Source organism: Gymnoscopelus braueri (assembly GCF_963280865.1).
Source record: "Gymnoscopelus braueri genome assembly, contig: SUPER_20_unloc_1, whole genome shotgun sequence".
In the NCBI taxonomy this organism is placed as follows: Eukaryota; Metazoa; Chordata; class Actinopteri; order Myctophiformes; family Myctophidae; genus Gymnoscopelus; species Gymnoscopelus braueri.
In genome coordinates this window covers 796,758-823,874 of record NW_027660990.1, presented here as the reverse complement: position 1 = coordinate 823,874, position 27,117 = coordinate 796,758, and the positions used below count along the sequence as shown (strand labels likewise).

Genomic DNA, 27,117 nt, shown 5'->3' with positions numbered 1-27,117 from the left:
AGATTGGCTATTTGCAATATATATATATATTATATTTCAAATAGCCGATCTACAAGCTCACAACGTGTCTTCATAGAAAGCCGCTTATAATAACCAGACATGGCGACACTGTGCTGATCACTGGTGTGCTGAAGCCAGGGAATTTCAACGTGGACGGCGCTGCTGTAACAATTCGTTTTATAATAGTTTTGGTTTCTTTATAAGTTGTTTTGGCTTCTTTATAAGTTGTGTGTCACATAGGAAAATAAAAAATCAGTATGGTGCGTACTTGCGATTATCGTGGATGTCCTAATAAGAGCATTGCTGGATCAACAAAGTTCTTTCATCGTTTCCCTATGGATAAAGCCACGAGAGAACTTTGGCTTGTTGCAGCGGGTTTGAACATTCATACCAAGTTACCCAGGATAAAACAACTTCGAATATGTAGTGATCATTTCACTGAAGACGATTATGGCCCTACACAGAAGAAAGCACATGTTTTGAAGTGCAGTGCTGTGCCTAGATCCTCAACAACCCAGGTAAGACAGACAGACAGACATGCAGTACATATACATCAACCACAAAAACGTCTATTGTTGCACATTTCTACTTCTAAGTTCACTTGGGTATGACTTTGAATGTAGCATTATAATTGATGAGCGTGTGATACTGTGAACCAGAGAAATGTAGTCAAGATGTTTAGTTGCCTCAATTGTGTTTCAAATATTGTATGCTCAAACTTCATTACGTGAAGTGTGTGTGTGTGTGTGTGTGTGTGTGTGTGTGTGTGTGTGTGTGTGTGTGTGTGTGTGTGTGTGTGTGTGTGTGTGTGTGTGTACATACACATAATATGTGTATGTGTACACATATACATAATATGTGTATGTGTATGTACATATATATGTATATATATATATATATATATATATATATATATATATATATATATATATATATACACACACACACACATACATATGTGTGGATATATATATATATATATATATATATATATATATATATATATATATATATATATATATATATATATATACACATATGTATGTATATATATATGCGTGTGGATATATATATACATAAATAATATTGTTAGACTTCAACAGGCGTGCACAAACACACATTTACACACACCTGTGTAAGTCTGATTCTATGTCATAATATTGTTTACAGGGATCCATTTCTGTTGTGATGGATGCGACTGAAACATCTGAGGCCATAATGGATCCCAGTCCTGAAGAAGCTAGGCAAATGTTTTCAGGATTAGAACAGTCTACCCCTCAGAATATGGGAGATTCCTGCCTGAGGTTTCTTCTCACCAGCCCTGACCATGCTGTTCCAAGAACAAGGGCATCATCTTCAGGAACCTACCTTGCTATGCCTCCCACCTGGACACAGTCACAGGTAATTGCTGATAGGTACAATTTATTTAGCATAGTTTAGCTCCAAAACAGCTAATGTTACACATTCTGTAAAATATACAATTATGATTAGGGCCCAGTGAACTTGGTAACCATGAACACATTACACATAATGCACAATGCAAATAATGCAAAATCTAATTGTTATGTGGTAGTTGTGTGTATACTCCAGAAAATGTAGTTAGTCACTTGAATTTATGTCTTACAGTTACCGATTCCAAGCTCAGCAGTTGCGTCTGAGGCTCTGGACACGAGCACGAGTTCCATGGAACTAACGCCATGTGAAAAAGACAGCACATTTCATACACAAAGCAGTACATGTACTCCTGTGGAAACATCCTTCTCAGATGATAGCACTGATTGGTCCGAACGAAAGTGGATTGTAAATGAATCAGCCCTCATGAAACTGTTTTCCACTTGTCACACATGTGGTCAAATCATTGAGGAGTCTGAAAGAAAAACTACTCCTAACGGATCCATGATAAAGATTGAGTGGACTTGCAATGGTGGGCACAGTGGAACATGGCAATCTTGTCCTGATGTCCGTGGAATGCCTGAGAACAACTTGGTATCTTCAGCGGCTATTCTTTTCACTGGGACAACACAGACTGAAATTACAGAGTGGGCTGATCTTGTCAACTTACGGCTTCCTAGAAAGACTGCTTATTATTCACTGCAGTCAACTTATCTCATACCAGTTGTCTATGAAGCCTACACTGAAATGCAGGAACAAATTATGTCCAATCTCCAGGAAATAACGTGCGAAGGTGGACATATTGACGTTGGAGGTGATGCCAGGTAGTTACTGTACTGTAGTTTCAGCGTGTGTTTTATAGAGATATATGTATATTTTTTTACTATAATTCATTAAATATTTATTCCAATAAATGGGTGCAGTTGATTTATGTACTATACACATGGACTGCAGATGTTTCTAGTGTCTTTAGTCTTGAAATCAAGTGCTGCTGCACTACTATTGAAACTAAATTGATCAAATTCCATTGTTTGATATCAGGGTCTAGTGCTAACCCCCTGAAACCAGCACCATCAAGCATAAACTAATTTGTATTTATTCGCATCGGGAGCTGTATAATTGACTCCCTCTTTTTCTGTCTACAGGTCAGATTCCCCAGGTTACAGTGCTAAATACACTTCCTACAATTTCATGGATGACTCAACCAAGAAAATAATAAAGTCAGAATTAATTCAGGTAACATTTTTCATCCTATTGTGTTGTTGTGTCACTGTACCTGTGGCCATATAGATATGGATACATCATTGGCCTTTACTTACTTTAGTGGGTACCTGTGATTGTGCTTGTGTTTGTTTATCGTTGATCCAAAAAGGTATCTGAGACTACAAGTTCATCTGCGATGGAGGCTGAAGGTTTCCAGAGAGGGCTGAATGCCTTGCAGTCTCGTGGAGTCAGTATTGATGTTGTCACCACAGATCGTCATCCATCCATAAGGAAGATCATGCGAGAGAAGTACCCGAAACTTAGACATCAGTATGATCCATGGCATGTTGCAAAAGGTAATTGTGTTGACTGTTTTCCTTTGTCTATTGTGTACACTGCCATCGTCGGTGGGAGAGGAGGGGGGAGTACAGGAAACTGATCGAGGACTTTGTGGGCTGGAGTTGGACTTTGCTGGCTGGAAGTTGAGGCGGTAGAGTCATACAAGTATCTTGGTGTGCAGCTAGACTACAAATTAGACTGGTCAGAAAACACAGACTGTCTTTACAATAAGGGTCAGAGTAGGCTGTATTTCTTGTGGAGACTGTCTTTTTTCAACTTCTGCAGGAAGCTCCTGCTGATGATCAGACTGATCAGACTATGGTTTACAGCGTCCTTTTCTATGCTGGGGAAAGGGCACTTGGGGGAAGAGCAGGTGGGAGGAGGTTGGCCAGATAATCGATAATCTATATTTATATTGTAGTTATAGCTGTGCTTTTTAACTGTATCTTTTAAACTTTTAAACATCTTATAACTTATAGGTTTTTACTGCATTCTATTTCCATTGATGTAATGTATTTTATATGTTCATCTTGCTTCTTTTTATTGACAATCTGTATGAATGTATTGCAACTGCTAAAATGAATGAATGATGAATGAATTAATGAAAATTGCTGAAATGTATTTCTTCACTTTTGTAGGTGAACTATTGTCTGTGTATTGTATCTGTAGTATGTTGTTGTGTATGGAAGTCCATAGGTCCAAAAATTAAAAAATAAATACCACAATGAAATAAATAATACACACAATGATATAAATACAAAATACAATTAAATAAATAAGAAACACAATGAAATAAATAAATGTATTTATTTATTGTGTAATTTCTTTTATATCATTGGGTTTTCTATTTATTTCTTGGTGGTTCTTATTTATTTCATTGTGACTTTTAATGTCAACCTATATATATTACATGATGCCACTTTTAGCTATTTAATCAAGTCCAAAGGTCCAAAAATTAAAAAATAAATATCGCAATGAAATGAATAAAATCCACAATGAAATGAATAAAATCCACAATGATATAAATAAAAATACAATTAAATAAATAAAAAATACAATTAAATAAATAAATGTATTTATTTATTGTGTAATGTTTTTTATTTTATTGCGTTTTATATTTATTTCATTGTGACTTTTAATGTCAACCTATATATATTACATGTTGCCACTTTTAGCTATTTCATAAGGTACATTGGTCCAAAAAATGTTATAACAAATACCATAATGAAATATGTAAAAAACGCAATGAAATAAATAAAAAATGCAAATAAATAAATAAATACTTTTATTAATTTTTTAGTGTTTTTCATTTAATTGTGCTTTTTATTTATATCATTGTGTCTTTAGTTATTTCATAGAGTTTTTATTTATTTAATTGTGTTATATATATCATTGTGTTTTTTATTTCATGCTGACTTAACATAATCATGGCTTTTTCAAAAGAATGGCTTCCATTTACCGAATCATGGTTTGACATCGCCTGTCAATCAACAGGAACGGGGCGGGATCATGGGCGGGGTCTAAATTTGACACTCATTCAGACCAAAGCAACAGATCGTTGAGAAGCTGATTACGTATGGAAGCCTATGATGGAAGCCCATTGGACAAGGAGCCCGGCTGAGCAGAGCTCACTTCCGCGTCTATGGTAAACATAATAATAACTCCTTATTTTTAACTCTATGAATAACCCACGTTGTATTCCGCGACCGTTTTAACTGCTTTAAGTTGTTATTTTTTTATTTACTATTTTTTGCCCCATGTCTGTGTTTATTTAATGCAACAACTTATTTGCTAAACGTTGACCGTAGACCCGAACGTTTTGTGTTGATCTGGTAAGCTGTTGGCTTAGCCTATATTCTCATTTATTTATGCATATATATCAGAGCTTGATATGAGACATATCAATTCATTGGTGTTTGTTATTATGTTAGCTGCATACTTTTGTTTACCTGCATGTAATGGAGTCTGAATGCTTTCTGTGTTCTTAAAAAACACAACGTTGTTACTAGATACACATTTAAAGTTTATGGATGATCTTGGACAGGGGTCCTCAGAGTTACTACAGGGGATCCGCCAAATCTTTGTGTGATAGGATTTTTTTTTAACTTTAACCACTTGAACCCTAGCATCCCTTTTCTGAGAAGAACTTTAGCCAAAAATAGCAGATCTACAAGCTCACAACGCCTCGCAGTGTGAGCTTGTAGATCAGCTATTTTTGGCAAAGACTTAAAGGTGTAGAGGGGGAAAATGAGCAGAACAAGTTTATCTGAAACACAACTTTATACAATATAGAGGGGGTCCCTGCTTCATCTCTCTCTCAGCTAGGGGGTCCTTGGCCTGAAAACGTTGAAGACCCCTGATCTAGAATGTAAAATTATATGTGTACACTTGGCCATTAGATCAATGTAGTTAGTTTTAAGGCCTATATTTTTTTTGCATGATAAATGGTGAGAATGGATTATCAACCTAAACAACCAGTCACATTGTGTTGTGATCTTGTAGATCTGCCATGTTTGAATTAAAATATTAATAACCTCCTTTTTCTGTGTGGAGGGGAGTCCTGACAACCAGAAATCCTGCATGGATACATGTTCAGACACCAGCAGATACAGGATGGACAGTGGTGACAGGTATTGTTATTACAATACACCAACCTCACCAAGTCAAATGTACTTCTATGTGCAAGACATTGTACCTAAAAGAATGCAGCATTCTTTATGTGTGATTCTTCTACACTCTGCCACCCTGTCTCTCCGTGTACCCACACTATTATGGCATGTTGTATTCTGTATTATTACATTACATTTTCTTTGCTGTGAAGTGGAGCCATCCAGCTCAGTCCCTGTGTCATCTTCAGTGACACCACAAACTTATGTTTGGCTGGAAAGCATGCAAACTAGGTAACATAAGAATGACAGATCTTGCCTTTGATTTTATAATATGCATTGTTATTCTTTGCATGTGTTGGTAACTATATTCATTTCATAAAGATAAGTTGGCATTATCTTGTCTGTTGTACTTGCTGTAATAGTATTTTATTTATAAACTGTGCTCTTAATCTCCCAGACCATCTGCCCTTCTGAAGCCTCTGCATGTCAACATTATTTTATAGTATTATTTCTATGATTTAATTTAAGCACACCGCCATACCCACTGGCTCAACAGCTGGCACCAGCAGCACAGCCTCTGCCCTTCCACACACTACCACCCTCCCAGACCCTCTCTCCACAGCTACAACACCCCAGCCATCACCCCAGTAGCAGTTGAGCAACAGTTGGTGGTAAGGGTTTTGTCACAGGATCCATCATCTGTTTAACTTGCATAATGTTGTGAATTGTATGTTTTATTGTATAACCCCCCCCCCCCCCGCCTCTTTTTATTGTATACCCACTCCCCCTCGTCACCATTTCAGCCTTCCTCTACACCCCACCCTCACCACTGTTTCCACTGCTACAGCTACTGTTCCCGATGGGCTACCTGGGGTGATCCAAGCAGCATCTGAGCAGCAGCTGGTAAGTATTTTTTTACACTGACAGATGTGCCATTTTCTGATTGTGATATTGTGTTTTTGAATTTGATTTGATGTATCTTATATTTACCAGGCTGTGGAAGTGTGCAGTATCCCAGGGATGGACAGAGTGGATAGGCTGGCAGAGTACTTGGTGGGACTGAGGAAAGAAACTGGCCAAACCAGGTGCGGAAAAACAACAGAGTAACAGAGTATCAAGTATTCAAGGAAACCTGAATTGACACCAGGTGTGGAGAGCATGACACGTTGTGTCTTAGGTTCATCAGTATCCCTAAAGTTGTAAAACTTTGTAACATCCATAACCCCAAAAACACAAGGGGGTTCAGTTCATCAAGATAGACTCTAGTCAAAGTAAGATCAGGGAGCTCAGCTGGTTGACCTGTCCAAGGGCCTTAGGCAGCCCGAATGGTAGAAAAATTCTAAATGCAGCTAGTGCCACCAGCCCTGTCCCAGGAAACTGCCCATAGCCAGTATTGTCACTTATACTGTGCCCAGAATGCTGCTATTCCACTTGACCAGTGAATGGAGATGAAGAGGGCAGATGTCTGCCCTCCCTGCTCATTATGCTAGGGTGGGATGACTCAGGGTAGAGGACAGAGTAAAGCAACTTGTAATAGGCCTGGTCTTCAAGATACGCGAGAAAACAGGGATACCCATGTACCTGTCAGACTACTGCGTAGAAGACACACAGGCACAACACCTGAAGGATCTTACTGGACCCAGTTTTGGCACAGAAAGGTGGTCAAATTCGTTACCTTTTATTACTACTCTTGTATATATGATATTACTGTATATTATCGTTTGTCAACTACCAGCAGATAGCAGGTAGATGATACCCAGCTGCATATATCCGTCTCACCAGACAACCCGAATGCCCGGAGTGATCTCACTTCTTGCCTTAATGACATCCATATTTAGACGTGTATAACTTTTTAAAACTTAACGAGAGAAACTGAGATTCTCCTCACCGGCCCCAAATCTGAGAGAGACAAATTACAGTCAATGCTTGGATCTCTGGCTAGACAGGTCACAGGTGTGATCTTAGCCTGTGACCTAAATTATAATTCCCATTTTAACAAGGTCACAAGAACAGCCTTTCTTCATTTAAGAAACATGGCTAAAGTAAGACCTTTTTTTAATCTGAGAGATGCAGTGCTTAACCACGCTTTTATCACAAGCCGGCTAGACTATTGCAACTCTTTTTACAGGACTACCAAAACAATCCATAAGAAAATCACAAGTAATCTAGAATGTGGCAGCTTGAATTTTAACCAATACCAGAAGATCACATTAGTCCAGTCCTGTCAACTGGCTAGATTTTAAAGCACTCATTTCTTTACAAAGCACTTAACTTAGCACCTTCATATATCAAGGATTCTATAGAGTTTTATGTTACACTCAGGTCCTCCTCCGCTCTCCTAGTGGTTCCCAATGCCTCTCATAAGAACACCGGTGAGGCTTCTTTCTGGGTCTATGGCCCCAAGTTGTGGAATGCACTACCACTGGAACTTAACAAGGCATGCTTTCTTAGTGTTTTTAGAGTAAACTGAAACCTGTCTTTTTAATATGCCATTTATCTAAATTAATCTAGTGTTCACGTCTTTTACAATTTTTTGTATTGCCATTTCTACTTTAATTTATATAATCTTGCCCTACGTTGACTTGCTCTTTAGTTTAACCGCACGATTCAGGCATATTTTTCTGGCATTCTTTATTATCTTAATGTGAAGCACTATGGGTTAAATTGTTGTATGAAGGTGCTATACAAATAAAGTTATTCTTTTGTATAAATCTGTGCCTCATGCCTTTTTTGCAAAGTGTTAAGTATTCAATGGTGAGTCGAGAGCTAATCTTGCAAATCACTGGACTGAGAGCACCAACTTAACTTATGTAGATGATGTGACATACAAACCAGCTATTCTAGTTAAAAAGAAAAACGGGACTGAGTGATTTGGGATTCAAGTGTTTTACATAAGACCTCCAATTTCTTTGACAAACCTGTACACATGTTAAGTGATAATGACCCACCCCGTACCCTTCCAAACCTAAATGTAATCTGTGTTTTCCCTTTAATTCAGCCACCTGCCAATACCTTTCCCCAACAAGCTGGACCTCATGATGCTTGGGTGTAACCGGGATTTACCATTGAATTGAAATTAGAAGAATGATATTTTGGCCTTTTCTTTTACATTTCTCAATTGCAATTTATTAATTTACACACGGTCAAATATGTTTTCTAGTTGCTCGACTGTTGAAATGTAAACACCAAGTGCTTCGCTCAGAGGAACATCCCGATTGGGCAGTCTTGCGATCTCCTCTGGGGTAAGCTCATGGGGTAACTGGACTTCAGGGATTTGGACTCCATCTGTGCCCCTCAGATCTGGACCATCCGTGGTGGCTCCATACAATTCATCAACCTAACAATGTGAGAATTGCTTTAGTTGCTTTCTGTAAACAAAACCCCCTGGAGCCATCATGATATATCATGCACTTTAGTACCAAAATAGTTTAATCCTACTTACTTCCTGGGGATCTTCAGCAGAATCTATGTTCCGTAGCCACAGCTGGTAGGGTGACTGATTATTTTCAGTTCTCAGACTGTGGAAGTTCCACGCTTCTTGGAACCTGCCAAGGTGACTCTGAAGCAATGGCAGAAACACCCAGTGGAGAGCATACAGATGGATTTCATCGTCTGGAAGCAACATCCCAGATGCTTCCATTGCATGGAAGAGAGTGTGGAACAGGTCCAGGACTTGTGTGTATACATCTCGCCATAGACGCTCAATTCTACAAAAAAGGGGAAAACTTATTTTAAAGAATGACTTGGAAAAAAAGTAAACCCTATAATACCTGCATTCACTAAGATTGTAAACACTGCAACTATTTAATGTTATGGTATATGTCATAGGCCTTCAACAGGGGTTCCTCAGAGTTATTAGGGGGGCTGTTGTGAGATAGGAACCTTTTTTCTTTTTAGATGAACCCTAGTATCTCCATTCCGGAGGAAACCTTTGCTGAAAACAGCCGATCTACAAGCTCACAACGTGTTGCAGTACAACGCATTGTGAACTTGTAGAACGGCTATTTTCCGCAAAGAGATTTGGGGTTGAGGGGGAAAAAGAGCAGACCAAGTACAGAGCCGAAGCTAAAGTTGACAAAATTGAGGGTTTAAGTGGTTAAACGTCTGAAAATACTCATTAACGTGAATACAAAATATAACAATAGATAATGTGTAATATAATTATGATATAACACTGATGAAAGTGATGTCAAACAAGTCTATGAAGCCATCAGTGAAATCTATGAAAAAGTTTAATATGTAACACAATTTTATGCAATATTTAGTGGCGGTCCCTGCTTAATCTCTCAGGTCCTTAGCCTGAAAAAACATGACATATTTCAAAGTATTTGTGTTTAATGTGTGTACATCTTCAGTGGTGGAAATGTACCTTCAAGGATGAATAAAGTAAGCCCTACTGTACACTGAGGGGTTTATGTGCATACAATTAAGTGCAGAATTAATTTACCTCTGGTTGTGTACACTCCTCCCAGTTATATGGGAATTGCGGTTCTCCCCCTGGGTTTGCACCATGAATCTCGCCACCTCAATGTTTTCAAGGCCCTTATCCGATCTCACACGCGATGGCAAATTAAACCGCCTGACTGCACCAAGGAAGGCATGAAGTACAGTCTCAGCACGGTTGTTGATGGCAGGCATCAGGAACACCACAAGGCGGCTGAAACCATCAATCCCTCCATGGATGACGAATCGCCAGCTTATTTTGAAACAAAATTTGGTCAGCATGAGCAATCATCTGAAAGCTTTTGCACAATAGGTAAACATTGGTTTCAGGTAGGTACCTACCGGATTAATTTGTGATTCCCGTCTATATGCCACATGCAATTTGGTGCTGGAACATTGTACTGCCGGCGATATAGAGTCCGGTTGGCCAGGGCTCGAAGTTCTGTGCCCTCTGGGTCCACTCTTCTGAGTGATTTGCGCACTCTTGCAACTTGACATAGTAGGTAAATAAATGTAATTTCAGAATTAGAACACATGCAGAACATATGAGCCTATGAGAGGCTATGAATAGATAATGATAATTCTTGTGATACATTAAAATCATATTGACATTATGGAATAATAATGAATCATGTGAGGACTGATGCTTTAACAAGTAACCTACTTTGCACCAGATGACCACTTGTGCGAAGATAAGCTCTCATCATGCGGTGTCCACACTGTGGGTGAGCTCTGTGGATTTCCAGTACCCTCGTATCCAGCTGAGACTCTGTGACAGTTGAATACATGGCCGACACACTAACAAGAAGAGAATACAAGGTCTGTATTATACAGGTTATGCAAATCCTTGTGGCACTTAAATCAATCAGCAGACTTTAGAGTATGTTAATAGAATAATTACTAATACATCTTCAGTGGTTGGAGACTATTCTACAAGCAGAACACAAGATGGCGCCACCACATAGAACTAATGGATGGTTTCTGCGGGCTATTATTATTAATATTAGAATGGTGTGACGTGAGAAATTTAGACCCAGGTGGTGTCAGGTAAGACACCAAGGCCAATGGTTCCTAGCCGTTTGTCTTATGTACCCCTTGAGCCTTTTGCCATGCCAATAGTACCCCCTACTCATGCGTTTATGATTCTCTTCAATTAGTTCCATAACTTCCATTACTATCCGACAATATTAATTAATATATAATCAATGAACACATTAACACAAGACAAAACAAGCACACATTACAGAGGAGTAGAATCATTCTTACCTGAGACCATGTAACTGCATTTTATTGTGAATGGTGTTCTTGCACACTCCATACATCGCCGCGATTTCTCGAATTTTGAAATCATGACAGATGTACCACTCTATCGCCTCGGCGGGTATGTCAATGGCAGGTCTTCCCACTCTACGTGCCTCGGACAGAGACTGCAACACCTGTGCCAATATACTGCTAACACCTGAGCTGTCGAGACCTGCTAAAGCAGAAAGTTCTTCCAACCTATCATAAAGCGTTTTCACTCTATCCCAAACGTCAGTTTCAGATAGTTGATCATTCTCAACAGCATTTGCTAGGTTATTGACAGCTGAAACAAGCTCTTCCAACGCCATCCTGAAGAGAAGAACTGTGTGTTAAAGACCTGCAAACAGCCGGCTAGTACTTTTATACGTTTTGAATGACCTTGCGTCACCAGGCTTTCCACAAGAACCATCAAGGAAGTTACATAAAGACACAAGTCCGCCTAGAATTGTACGCCCAAAATTTAGACAGCGCCCCCACTTGGGGTAAGCTATAACTGTACCTAAATCATTTAATTCAAATCAATATCGTATCCACACTCCAGTTGAACTGGAGAGTGGGTTTTTATTTTATTTTATTGTATTAAGGATCCCCATTAGCTGTTGCCATAGCAACCAGCTAGTCTTCCTAGGGTCCACACAAAAAACATACAAAAACAATTAGTAGGCTACAGTTGCAAATACAAATTTATTAAATGTCAGTACTCAGTACACACAATACATATTGAAACTAACAAATAAGATAGCTGAAATTACATGTGAGCAAAGAAACTGAAAAAAATGAACAAACAAAAATACTTTACAGTGTTAAATACTATTTAAGATTATTTTAAAAACTGAATTTACTGTAAATGCAGCAGAGGTTTCGAGGCAGGTTGTTCCAAAGAGTCAATGATCTATAAATAAAAGATCTCCTCAAAGCGCTGGTTTTTGGATCAGGTAATTCAAGCTGCCCATTACTGGAACCTCTAGTGTAATGATCATGCACATTATTACAATAAACAATCTGTTTATGTATAAAAACGGGAGTTTTACCGCTCATGACTGACTTGAACAGCACAAGTGTATTAAAAGACAACCTATTCTCAACTGTAAGCCAAGAGAGGCAGGCATGCATACGGCTCACATTAGACCTAGGGCCCCATTCTCAGGCCAAAAATTCCCCGTTAAATCGGGATAATGGACCTGCGCCGCCCCAATAGGTTATTCTAGCACCTGCTCTACCCGTCACCATTATGCCGACGCCGTTATTTGCGCGTGGAGGTGTGCCCGTGGGCGTGTTGTTGCTATATCCCCCACATTGCAATTCTACAGACACACATGGGTACGGCTTGGGGACGGGGGATAGTGGATTCTAGAAGCACCCGCTGGTTTATAAAATCACCCGTCAAGTGCACACAGACACTACAATGGCTTTGTGCGTTGGACCATGAGCCGTGTTGCCAGCCTTGGAGAGAAATAAGCAACCGCAGTCCGCAGGTCTATGAAAACAAAAAGAAGCAACTCTAAGGCCACATGAGCACTTCAAACTACTAACTAGAGCTTTCATATACCCTAAATATTTCAGCCCGGCTCGACTAATAATTGACAAATTAGACCCAGCCCAGCCCGTCAGTCATTTTTCTAAAGAAGCCTTATTTCTCATTAAATCTTGGTAATTCGTTAAGAACAGGAGTCATTCTACCCTAACAGTCTATATTTTATTTAAAAAACAGCTTGGAGCAAATAGGGCTATATAAATATATACACTGCCCCATAACCATTTTAAAAATGATTATGGTTATTCTATGAAATATATGTTTCATAGAATAACCGTAATCATTTTTGCAATGGAGAAATCACACCCAATGTTACCTTCTGGCCGCTGCCTGTGCTTTCATTTGAAGAAATAATCCAACAATTTCTTTGAGGTGAAAAAGACATGAAGAAAGTTCTGAAGATCCATTATTTATGTCATGTTATGGTTTAAACTTTAAAGGGAGCTCTCTACTGCTGCGTCATGACAAGACAGTGATTGATTTGACCTAGGCTACTTTAGCGTTGCGCTGCCCTGTTGATTAATTATTTGGCATCAGCTGTGTAGGAATATATAACTATTTTAAATGGCTTTCATATACTCTTGGGGATCTGACTAATATGACAAGTTGCTTATTGTGAACACAATAGCCTACGCTACAAATTAATTAATATGTGAATTTATTTGGATGTAAAAAAAACTTAGACCCGGCTCAGCCGGTGCCGACGGGCCGGGTCGGGTCCCGTTGGGTTTGGGCTAAAATCTTAAGCACTTAAATTTTTTATAAGGTGATCGGATCATAGTGTGATTTTCATTTTGAATGCTGTCTCATTAAACCCATACTGCGGGTGAATATTATATTATAGCCTATATTATATATATTAGCCTACATTATTATTATATTCCCCGCGTAAACGCTACGTTCATGACCCCCCAAAATAACCATATTTGAACTGGGGACCCCCCCCATTTTGTTTGACTCGGTTCCACAGATAAATATTGTGAAAATAGCAGATCTACAAGCTCGCCAGGCGTTGGGTGCTCCATTGTGGTCTCGACCCACAGGTTGAGAACCACTGCATTAAAAGCTCCAAGCAAGTTACATGTCTAGTATGTTGTTGACCACGTAATGTAATATTTTTGGTTTAGTGTCGGCTTCTCCGTGGCGCGCGCGCGCCTCATTGTATGCTGTCCAAAATAACAGATCTGTAACTGTCGACACGACATGACGCAGCGCCGTTGATAGCTTGGATGTCTGTTATTTTGGGTAGGCGACGCACATACGCATCGCAGCAATGTGTCTGGGTTTGAGAGGCTTTGATTGATGTAAACTTAAAGTTTAGCTCTGTTCGGGATTACTGAACAAAGGTGGATGATGAAAGATAACGGGGACAATATGGATGTAAGTTAACTTTAACTGCGTCACTTCAGAGGAAACTATGGAGCTACTACAGAGATGTTTACACACCCCTGGAATCCATTAGAATGATGGAAATAGAACAATACAGCCAACGTGAGTATATAGGCTATAGACCTTTCCTAAAACTGTCCAATTTATTATACCCATGTGCTACTGTTTGTCTGTGTACCACGTAGGAGCGTTGTCGCAACATGATGTAATTAATTATTTGGGAGCAGCCGGTGTGTACCAATAGTATACATATTTTAAATGGCTTTCATATACTATTCCGGATCTGACTAATATGACAAGCTTATTGTGAACACAATAGGCTACAAATTAATATAAAAATGTATTTGGATAAAATAAAAAAAAAGAAGGAAAACAAGCCCAATGTGGCTTATAATAATCAGACCAGGCAACAGTGCAGACAGGTAGATAGGCTAGAGCATATATTGGATCGGGATGACGGCTAGAGCAGTCTTCTCTTAAAGGCAATGGCTTCTGGCACGGTGATTGGTTTTATCATTGTAACGCCCAAACCACACCTATGCATAATGTAACGGGTAGCTCAGGTGTTTGGCGGGTCACGGGGGTGCCATAGAATACCGAATTTTGCGGGGAAACGCCTCTTGCCTAGTCCGAAATCCCTAATTAGTGGTTTGTTCAAATGTCCCTGGGAATAGGGCCCCTAGTGAGCAGCCCAGTATCAACCGTGATGCCCTGTTCTGGACAACCTGGAGCTTCCTGAGGTCACCACTGGAAGCAGATGACCACATTGTAGAGCAATTGTCAAGATGACATAAAACTAAACTTTGAACCATCTGACATAAAAGCAGACGGGAAATAAAAGAAGCACATTCCCTGGAAATAGGTCATTAGTAAATACTGACAAGAGCAAAAGTCCTAGGCAACTTCCTTGCGGAACGCCACACTCGACCTCTGCTACTGGACAGGCTGCCATTAGATACACCTTCTGTGATCTGGAGGACAAATAACTTAGTATCCACTTTAAAGCAGAAGAGTTAAAACCATAACATTGAAGTTTCTCAACCAGTAGAGAATGGTCCAGCTAGCTAGCACATCAAATGCAGCACTAAAATCTAACAGCACAGCTCCCACCAGCATAGTTATCTATAGCTTTAAGCCAGTTATCAGTCATCTGTATCAAAGCAGTAGAAGTAGAGTAACCAGCTCTATAGGGATCTTGAGAATCTGCAAGCTGTTTGAAACAAAATAAGCTTGAATTTGTGAATGCACCAACTTTTCCATGATTTTGCTCAAAACAGGTAAAATACTTATGGTCTAGAATTCCCCTCATCCCAGCTTTTGTATCCTTAGGTAAAGGAATAACCTTAGCCTCCTTCCATATCTTTGGACATAGGCCCACATCCAAACATCTATTAATAATATGACAGATAGGAGATGCTATGATACCAGCAGTCATTCTCAGCACTTTACTATCCAGATTATCTAGACCTGTTAACTTACTATCAGGAAGAGAGCTCCACCTCACTTCAACCTGATGAAATTCAAATTCACACATTTTGTATTTCATTATAATATACTTAATACAGTCATTTGCTTTAATGTTGTTTGAAATATTCATAGCCTGCCTTAGTGTAGATACTTTACCCACATAATAATCATTAACATGACTTGCAATATCACCTGGTTTAGTGAGAACAAATCCATTTGATTCCATGGCACTAAGGGTGTGCACAGAGTTGTCTTTCGACCCATGATTTCATTAAAAAACATTCCATAAATGTTTGCCATCATTATGCCATCAGTTTGCCTGATTATGTAAAGAACAGTATTTATGACCATCAATATCATCAATTGATCCAGAACTAACTGAGGCTTATTTTGCCCATGTCTCTTTCTGACATTATGGTCCTGAGACTGTTGTCAAGCCATGGGGTACAGATCTATTTCTGACCATGAACTTTTTAAAAGGAACATACTTGTTTACAACCTTCATATATGTTGACATAAATAAATCCAGTGCAGCATCAGGGTCATCCTCACTACACACCACGTTCCAATCTATACAAGATATTTCATCAATAAATGAATCTTCATTAAATCTCTTAGAGGACTGTGTTAAAATGATTTTAGCTTTAAGTTTTGGAACCTTTGTCTTTCTAGTGAACATTGTTCAGAAACATTTGTATAAATATGGTCAATGCATGTCCCAGAAATAATACCATCACTGCCTAGCAGTGGTGGAAAGTAACTAAGTACATTTACTTAATTACTGTACTTAAGTGCAATTTTGAGGTATTTGTACTTTACTTGAGTATTTCCAATTTCCAATACTTTTACTTCTACTCCACTACATCTCAGAGGCAAATATTTTACTTTTACTCCACTATAATTATTTGAACACTTTAGTTACTAGTTACTTTTCATATATAAATTATGATATTATGAAACATACATTAACCACTTTAGCCCTAATTTATACCTAGGCTATGCCAATCTAAGCTCACAACGCCGCATCGTGACACGTTGTGAGCTTGTAGATTTGCTATTTTCAAACATTTTAGTACTTTCACTTTTATTACTTTAAGTACATTTTGATACCAATACTTTAGTACTTTTACTAAAGTGATGTTTGAATTTGGGACTTTTACTTGTAATAGAGTACTTCTACATTGCAGTATTGGTACTTTTACTTAAGTAAAACACGTTAGTACTTTTTCCACCACTGCCGCTACACTAAATATCTTTGTCAAAAATAGCTGATCTGCAAGCTCACAATGTGTCACGTTGTGATGCATTGTGAGGTTGTAGATCCGCCGAAGGTTCACCCCAGAATAGGGAATTTACTTTTACTTAAGTAAAACATTTGAGTACTTTTTCCACCCCTGCTGCCTAGACTTATTATTGTAGGCGATGCAACAATTTGAGACATATTACAAGCATTTAATATAGAGTGGGACTGGGATATGATATTGATTTGAATGAAAATAAGTTTCCAAATGTATGGGCTTTGTCAACACATTTTCTTGAGTGAAAAGCTCAAGGGATGCGTGCGTGACGTGTCTAACATGGGACCGTTCACTCTCTGCGTCAACCATGGGGCGTCAACCAGAGAAAATACGGTAGAGTCGATTGGTCCAAAACCCTATATTCAACGGAAGTCCCACCCTATGACGCGTTGTTGTCGCCTAATGACTGACGGCATATCCGCATAGTACAAAACCAAGCCAATTGGCGGGAGGTACGTTCTCTCTCTGTGCAGGTGAAGAAGCAGGACGGTCGTCAGACAACACACAACTCAAAATGTCAGGTACTGATGTGGCAGAACTTCTTAGAGCAGCAGCAGATCGCCTCAGTCGCCTGGAAGGCCTTAGTGCTGCAGCACCACTCCCAGACAGGCAAAGCAACGTGGCTTCGCCGTCTCTGACTTCTTCACAAGGTATGACTCGTCTCTGGGCTACTAGTTAGCGCAAACTTTATTTGTTTACTAGATCTTTTCCTGGTCCCCTGTAGCAATATGAAGCATAGTCTATTGATTTCACATTAGAAAATGATAGCGACTTGTATCTGCTAAAATACTAGCATTTTAAAATGGCGGTCAATGTTTTACCTGACACTCGGTTTAGGTACACACTTAAACAACAGCAACGGAAATACTGTGTTAATCACTTATATTGACATAAGTACAATATGTTTTAATGTACTTTGGAGTGCTCGTCTTTTGGCGCGAGTCAGAATGAGCGCAATGCTTTGATTATGCCGCACTGCTAAATGCTAACTGTTAGCTTCCCATTTGTTTTTAGCCAGTGCAGCTTGCTCGGCTCCCTACAAGAAGGGTAATTTGGAAATGAATAAAATTAAACTGTTCCACCGTGCTCCAGCACGTATTTTCATGGACTCAGGTTGTTAAGGCACGGGTCTTCAACCTTTTCAGGCCAGGGACCCCCAAACTGATGGGTAGATGGAGCAGGGACCCCCTACCTCGTAGGGTAGGGGGGGGCTACCACATATATTGTATATTTATGTATAAAATTGTGTTTTATATTGCCTGCTCCTACGCACCTGCCCCAGTAGGTGTGCAAAATAAAAATTCTCTACAAAATATGTATAAACATACCATGTTATTGTGCATTGTGCCTCCATTTATCTGTTTGCTATGGATTCATGTTATGTTTAAAGACAATTTGACATTTTGGGGGAAAAAAAGTCTTTTTTTGTTGTTTTCAAACAACAATTTCGCGGACCCCCTGCAGTACCTCCACGGACCCCCTAGGGGTCGCGGACCCCCTGTTGAAGACCTCTGTGTTAAGCAGATGAGAAACCTGCCGGGGTTTTCCCGTCTAAAAAAAAAAAAAAGCTCTGTAGTGAAAGTTCTTGAAATGATGAGACAAAATGAGTGCCTTTTTATATTTTTGGGCCAAATGACAGTGAAGTTACAATTTAAGGACTTTAATACCCTAAGAAAATAGACCATTACTGCGTCAAAAGTAATCAATAAACTATATAATATAAGAAAGAGGTAAATATTTTGAAAATGGCAGATCTACAAGCTCACAACGCCTCACAATATGTATCTGTGGAACCGAGTCAAACTAAATGTAATGCCTTTTTGTTCCTCCAAGTAACTTCTATTATTAACTTACATTTTCCCCATTAATATGAACTTTGCCTCTTCATCACTTATGTATTCTGAGTTTTTGACTTTACAAAGAGTGGATAACGTAACCTATAAATGATCACATATGTAATGTCTAATGCTTGTCATTCTTGTTTTTATTCTAAAGCTGAAGTGGCCGGCCTGTTCACTGCCTATGGACACAGGCGTCCTCCAGCTACTCCTCGGCGATTTCCTCCACGCTCTACCTCCCTCCTACCCCCAGCTGCCAAAAGAGCCCGGTATACCCACACGTTTGTGTGCCTTAGTGACCACCTCAGCGACACGGTCCCACCAAAGTACGAAAAGATGGAGCTGACCACTGCGGGACTTGGAGAAAAGAGGCTCTGTTTTCAAGGTAAACTTGTACTTTGTCTATACTCCAAAACACTTAGGGTCCGGGGGGACCCTTGGGGGGGTTCCAGGGATCAAAAATGTCAACCAAACAACACGCTTTTTGTGGAGGATTGATCGTCTAGTCAGTAAGAATACTCTGAAAATTCTTGCAGGGGCCCTCATTCAAGGTCATTATGATTATGCATGCACCTCATGGTATCACAACACCTCCAAGGCCTTAAAAACAAGGCTCCAAACATCCCAAAACAAACTTGTCAGGCTACTTCTTGGCCTCAATCACAAAACCCATCTAACCCCTGCTCATTTTGCTAGGATTGGATGGCTTAGGGTTGAGGACAGAGTACAGCAACTTGCTATGGGCCTGGTCTTCAAGATACACCACAACATTGGGATCCCCCTGTATTTGTCAAAATACTTCCAAAATGTTAATGCAGTCCATGATCATAACACCAGAGGCAGCTCCACAAATCATGTTCAACCCAGATTTGGCTCAACTAAGGGAATGAACTCGTTCTCATGCTATTCATCAAAAATGTGGAATGCCCTACCAAAAGGAGTAAAGGAGTGTAAAACCCTATCCCTACCTATCTATCTGCCTCTTATATTTCATCATGATTTGTGTGCATGGGGTTCTCATCTTAAACAAGCTTAGTGCTTAATGAGAGTTCCAGTTTAGTAGACCTTGCATTGTGAATTTGTACTTCCATGTACTGTTATGTACCGTCATGTACTATTCTCATGTCTTACTAAATAAACTACATCAATCAATCCACAACAAGATGAACTGTTTAACCCATTAAGTCTTGAGGCCGATTCCACAAATGTCTTCTAAATCAGTAGTTCTCAAACATTTTCATACCAAGGACCCCAAATTGATATGCATTTGGCCACGGACCCCCATCTGAAAATGTTTTGTGACGGGGACCCCAGATGAGAAGATATGCGTTTTTTTAATTCCCCCCAAAATGGCAGCGCTTGTGGCACGATGTGATGCTCTGCGAGTTTGTATAACTGCTATTTTGGAAAACTACTGGTTCTAAACGGTGGTTCTAAACCACTGTTTGGAATCCTAACTTTTCTGAAAAACATTTGTTGCTATATAAATCTAAAAATGACAGATACTTTCCCAGTCATGAGCATGAAAAGGTATAACTTTTCTGATAAACATATGTTGCTATATAAATGTAAAAATGACAGATACTTTCCCAGTCATGAGCATGAAAAGGTCTTGTGTTATGAGCTTATAGTGCCATTTTCCTTTAGTTCTTGTAATTGAGTAGTTTTGAAGATGTAACACAAATCCTCTCTTATGGTAGTCCTTAGCACAATATCTGTTCTGACAAGTCTGTTGCACAAAATATTGTCTGGATCTGTGGCTAAATGCATATCAACGTTGCCATTTGTTCTCTGAGTCAACAAAGTGTACCCTTAAAGGTCTGTAACTCAAGATTGAAATGGGGACCCCTGGAACCCCCCAAGGACCCCTGGTGGTTTCTGGACCACACTTGGAGATTTTAAAGGTCTTGATTTTGTTTACTGTCTATTAAGTTTAACATTGCGACTGTTCTGTCCCCCCCCCCCCCCTTTTTTCAATAGGCGATGAGAGTGACGGGGCCCACTTCCGTTCTGAAATGGAGTCCGCATATCCTCCCCTGAGAGAGACGGGGGGATTCGAACTTCTCAGAATCACAGGGACTACTAGAAGTAGGGACCTTTGTGTGATCCAGAGCCCTGAACAGGGGTACACTGTGCAGCACCTGCGCAACCCTTCAACTGGCATCGGGCAGGCCACACTGTATGTCAGGCCTTTGCAGAAAAGCATCGATTTTGCGGTACGTGTCAATAAGTGTTTTATTGATGTATTACCTAATATTTAAAATGTCTTTGTAATTGACCTTGATAAATGCTTTATACTTAACATTGTTAAATGTTTTCTCTCGTAGACCCGTGCCCTTACCTCTCCCTCACAAGCTGGACCCCTAACAAGGTGTCTGTGGTGTAACCAGCACTTCCCATTCAACAACATGAAGAGCCATGTGCAAAAATGCACAGGGTAGGCATTGTCCTTATCTTTGATCGTTCTTACACTTTTGTTTTTGCACTTCAGAATAAAAATTCAACAGCATTGCTCCAGTAGTCTATTAGGCACTAGATTGTGCACACTGCCCGTAGGCCACAGAAGCACCTTCTCTGTTCATGTTTTATCATTGTCTCCGCCAGGCCGACGGTATGGCCAATACCTTGTTTTGTACCCTGTCATTCATCGACACATTGTGAACCTGCATATCTGCTATACTTAATTAAATCTGCTGTTTTCGAAATATTTTAACATTTTGAAAACTGTTTTCGAAATAGTTTAACATTTTGAAACTTAATAAGACATTCTGAATACTGAGTACAGAATATTTTGATGCCAATACTTTTGTACTTTTGGGTTATTTTTGAATGCAGGAGTTTCATTTGTAACAGTATTACTACACTGTGGTATTGCTACTTGTAACAGTATTGCTACAATGGTATTGCTACTTTTACTAAGTAAAATATCCACCACTGTAGATATGTCTTAAGTACGGTAACTAATGTAATGGTACAGAGATTTCAAGTTAATTTGGGAAATTCATGAAATAAATATCTGACCGATCTTTACAGGTCACCCAGTCCACAAATCGTCAACCTGGATTCTGACGATGAGGTCATCCCATCTGGCCCGTCTACCTCTCGGTCTGCCGTCAGCCTGCCTGGCCTGTCTACCTCTCAGCCTGCTGTCGCCCTGCCTGGCCTGTATACCTCTCAGTCTGCTGTCGCCCTGCCTGGCCTGTCTAACTCTCGGTCTGCTGTCGCCCTGCCTGGCCTGTCTACCTCTCAGTCTGCTGTCGCCCTGCCTGGCCTGTCTACCTCTCAGTCTGCTGTCGCCCTGCCTGGCCTGTCTACCTCTCAGTCTGCTGTCGCCCTGCCTGGCCTGTCTACCTCTCAGTATGCTGTCGCCCTGCCTGGCCCGTCTACCTCTCAGTCTGCTTTCAGCCTGCCTGGCCCGTCTACCTCTCAGTCTGCTTTCAGCCTGCCTGGCCCGTCTACCTCTCAGTCTGCCGTCGCCCTGCCTGGCCTGTCTACGTCCGCCTCTGCTCTGTCTGGCTCGAGTGACTCAAGGGCATTTCTTGAGAGTCTCTTCTCCCCAGGTATAACCACGGGTATATTGGGTATTTGAAATGTGAGTTTTAGAAATCTGTTTTCACTGGTCTTTATTTGCTATGTATTTCTGCATCTACTTAGAGTGGAAGGTGGAACCTGACAGCTGTAGAGCTGCGATGCTCTTTAAGACGTGGTTGCTGTCCGACAATGAAAATGAAAGGTTCCTTGTTCTCAGAATGGACTTGGGAGACGACGTAGAGGAGCAAGAGGCCTCGCTTATGTCAACTTATAAGGCTGTCAAGGAGAACTGGGCACGCCCTATTAAGTGCAGACTGGAAGGTACAGTATGTCAAATGTAAATGTCTTGAGAAATCATAACTTTCTAAAGAAAGTTGCCTGACATTTTGCTTTTCCATATAGGCGATCGAGCATTTGGTGAAGGAGTCATGCGCTTTTTCTTCTCCAGAACCATTAAACTTTTGCAGAATGGCTTCCACTTGAACTTAGGTATGTTGACTGAATAGTTGTTGAGACTGCAAAGTTGTACTGAATGGCTGTTGAAAAGTATCTGCTTTGTGTCCGCACAGTGCACACCACTCACAATCATGTTAGAAACTAATAATTGTGGTAATTTAACAGTCATTCACCTGGCCTTTTAAGATTCATGACTTTAACCCTAGTATCGCTATTCTGGGGGGAACATTCACATAAAATAGCAGATCTACAAGCCACAACGTGTTGGCACTTGTAGATTAGCTATTTTCAGTGAGATTTGGTGTCGAGGGAAACGATCAGACCATGTCCATAGCAGACAACTAAGTGTTACTGTACTATAATGTATGAAGGGTTAAAGTGGTTGTTTTCTGTGCAGGTCACAAGGCTGTTACAAGGCTCTTTGACGGTGAGACCGATCATTTGGTGCCATGCAATTCAGAGAGGCTTACAGAGAGCGACATGTTCCTCGTTGCTGGTAGGTTGATGCCAAATTATTAAAAGGGTCTATGTTCAATTGTCAAATGGCCATTTTCAATTAAAGGATAGGACCAGTGTAATTCTTGCAGTTATGGGTTAAGTGTATTGCTCATGGACAATTTGACACATAAACAGTGGCCAGGAGTAAAACCAGTTATTATCAGACCCCACTAGAAAAAAAGTAGTGGGTTTTTATCTTTTTGTAGATCATAATAAATAAGATGGATGACACTAGTCATTTTAATGGCAAGCAAATTTTGGTTAAATTATTAAAATTGCTATACTTTTTGGTTTCATTTAGGGAGGATGATGGGCCATTCTTTCTTGCATGGTGGACCCTGTGTGTCCGGAATTAGTCCGGCTATTGTGCACGTTCTGTTTGGGGGAACACCAGAGACTGCAACAGTCGTGATCGAAGACTGCGCTGACCTGGACATTCGCAGCACCATTCAGTTGGTATGATATGATTTCTGTCTTTTACAAAATGTCTTGGTTTTTAGCTGTGATATTTGCACCTAAAAATGTATTTGCATCTAAAAATGTATTTGCATACAATAATACACACACCCTCAACAGCCAATACCTCCTCCCCCACACTCTCTTCCACATCACTTGAAATGTATGGGTCTCTAGTGTAAACCAGCAATTAAGCTACATTTTTACCTAAAACTGATACAAATGTGATCATAACAAAAAAAAAATTGTGAATGTTAAATGTACATTTGTTACTTTTGTCACCAGCTCGAAGGCGATGCAGAGCTGACAGAGGAGGAGGTGGCAGGTGTTAACCAGCTGGCCCTATCATGGGACATTGACGTCTTCACCCAGACCAACAGAAGATGGCTCTATGACCGTCTTCTCCTCTGTGCTGTGAGTACTGATGTGCTAACACACTAAAAGTGAATAACGGATGCAGAGTTATTTTTATGTCATGATTCCACCACACCCCAGGTAACTATGATTTCTGATTTAGGTCATTCGGCGAAGTAGCAGACAAATCAGGCAGCTGAAGAAGGGGCTGAAGGACACCCAGGTCTGGGGTCTTTTCACACAGAGACCAGACACCATTCCCCTTATGTTCCCGAGGGACTGTGAAAGTGCACCCAGTTCTGAGGTAACGGTCATTCACACAGGAGCTGTCCACATCGTAGTTGCAACACCATCCATTAACCGCCCATTCATCCAATCATGAAAGCAACCTATCTGATTGTATTAAATGATGATAAACTCACCAATATTGCAGATGCATCACACTTCAGGGCAGCACTCAAAGAAACTGGTTTGACACAGGGCTGCACCGCTCTGCTGTTTTTTTTGGCTAGTCTATCAATTGCATTCGATTCATCTTATTTTAAAGTGCATTTTAAATTAGCCATTTATTTTTTTGCAACAAATCAATTAACCACTAGAATTAGTTTCTAATGCGGTGCACAACAGTGTCGGGCAAAAATTGTGGAAACTGCAGGTCTACAAGCTCACAGCACATTGCGATGTGACATGTGGTTAAAGACAAAACTTCTCTTTTTGCAGTTTATCATCGAAAACATAGTGTGGCCAGTCCTAGATGAGACTGCTGATGACTACGACGCCCAGTGCACTCTGGATGAGAAGTGCAGAGTGGCAGGGTACCTCCGGACATACATCGAAAGTGGTAATCGTTATAAGTTATTGGGAGCAGTAGTGGACGTGAATGCTATAATCAAAATGAAAATGGGAGACGGCATTTGTAAACTGATTTGACAAAGGGTCTATTTTCAGTCTTTGCTACAATTTTAAAGGGATGGATGTGATCATGGTTAGTGCACATTGACACTTTGGTAGTGGTAGGTCTGGGTTATGTAGTTACCTGGCAGTGGTGAAATAAATGCTTAAAAGTACAAATTATGAAGTAATTTTTTTTTATATCAGTGCTCTCCTTCCTGTATTTAAATTTAGAACATTCAATGTAAAACAAAACCTGACATCTTTCAAAAATGGTAAAGATAGCAGATCTCCCAAACACATCGTGATACATTGTGAGCTTGTAGATAAACTATATCTTGTGTTAATTCTTGGTATTCCTTTTTCACCTTTCACCATTATAGCTTCCTCTGAAAAGCTGAAGGCGCTGCTCAAGTTCTGGATCGCGTGGGAATCGACGAACGCCAAGATGAATGAGATGGTGGTGCAAGTGGTCCACGGGGCTCTGCCGATGTCCTCCACGTGTTTTCAAACTCTTCGACTGCCAGCCCACTACGAAGAGTATGATGTGTTTGTCCATGAATTTGAGGCCTGTATCGGCACCAGTGACACTGGCTTTGGAATGGCGTAGGGCGTGACTATGCGCCAGTGGTGGATATACTGCAAGGTAGAAGTACTCTGTTGCAAGTAAAAGTCTGGAATTCAAATTTACTTGAGTAAAAGTACAAAAGTATTTGTACTGGTGGTGTTATAGGTACTTAAAGTACCTAAAGTACTAAAAGTACTAAAATGTTCCATTTTCAAATAGCCTAGGTATAAAATGGGGCTAACGTGGTTAATGTGTGTTTTATAATGTAATCATTTATATCTGCAAAGTAACTTGTAAAGTTCTCAAATAATTGTAGTGGAGTAAAAGTACAATATTTGTCTCTGAGGTGTAGTGGAGTAAAAGTACATTATACAATTATATTGTATTGAGGCTTATTAGCCAGGGTTAAGCTGCTACTATACAATTGCACTGTTCATATTTTCCCTTAGTGAAACTCCTCACTAATTACAGAAAGGGATTTTGCTGTTGTTAGTTTGGACTCCTGTTCAAAACTTTGCACTTATTTTTTTTTATACGTTGTCAAATTAGTTTATTTTCCTTGTTCCTGTTAAATTGCACTGTAGACCAATTGTTTGTTTACCAACATTGAGACTGGATGCACAGGTGATTGTTTCACGCAATCAATTCTCAACCTGTTTTGGGGTGCGCTGGTTTCAGCACACCCCAACCCCCTCTTGTGTGTTGGCTGGTGAGGCGCGTCCTAGCGAGACCTGACAGAATGGGTTTCATTGAGCGCATTCTGGTTGCACGCATTCTGGTTCATATCAATGTGACGTCGTCTGTTAAGGGGTCCATTGAGCGACCTGATAGTGAACTTGCACTACAAAAATGCACTGACAGTTTGAATGTGCGGAATTTAATAAATAATTCTACCTCAACTTTGCTCTGTCAATGTCTGCATGTGAAACAGGAGACATAAGGTAGTGTGGGTAAATGACTGTACCTGCTAATGTATTCAAAGTAAATCATGGGACATGAAGTACACACTGTATTTTACAGTTTTTTTCATAGTCAAAATATAGAGTGAGATGGGGTAATCTCACTAGTGAAATAACTTGGGGCAATTGTTTGTGCTGCCAGTGACAATCCCAGTACACTAGCAACAGTGAATTTAAATGTGTGAAAAACGGAAACATCTCATTGCCACCACAAGCTTATCAAGTAGTGACATCAAGAGATGGGTATCCATATGCACAAGGGTACATCTTTCACATGGGCATTACAGGTAAACAAACTGGCACAACTGCAACGTTGATGCCAGTTAAATAATTGCGTGGGTACTCATTTTGTTGTGCAAGGGGATGGGCTAGTTACTAGATGGGCATTCGAAAATGCTCCAAATTTGATACAAAGCTAGAAAATTTATAAGCAGACAGGTTCTGTTGAGAAATGGGCCGATTTTCCCAATTAAAAAATAGAATACACACACTGACATTTCAAAAGCTCCCAGTCAAGGCTTTATTCTAGAAACGTTTTGACAGTCTGAAGATATGTCTGACACGAGGGTCAACACATGCCTTGTCTATTG

At 40.0% G+C, this 27,117-nt stretch overlaps 2 long non-coding RNA genes across 3 annotated transcripts; both read left to right on the top strand.

Moving 5' to 3' along the window:
* The first annotated feature begins 237 nt into the window (after positions 1-237).
* On the top strand, positions 238-2,631 carry LOC308076671. The gene is made up of 4 exons (XR_013932313.1): positions 238-518; positions 1,171-1,401; positions 1,627-2,216; positions 2,538-2,631. It is a non-coding gene; the product is annotated as an uncharacterized lncRNA (long non-coding RNA).
* A 2,719-nt stretch (positions 2,632-5,350) lies between these two features.
* Positions 5,351-6,647, top strand: LOC308076664. Of its 2 annotated transcripts, none has more exons than XR_013932309.1 (4): positions 5,351-5,564; positions 6,072-6,214; positions 6,391-6,450; positions 6,547-6,647. It is a non-coding gene; the product is annotated as an uncharacterized lncRNA (long non-coding RNA). The 2 variants fall into 2 exon arrangements; XR_013932310.1 differs by having other exon boundaries at positions 6,391-6,446; positions 6,537-6,643.
* Positions 6,648-27,117: the final 20,470 nt, after the last annotated feature.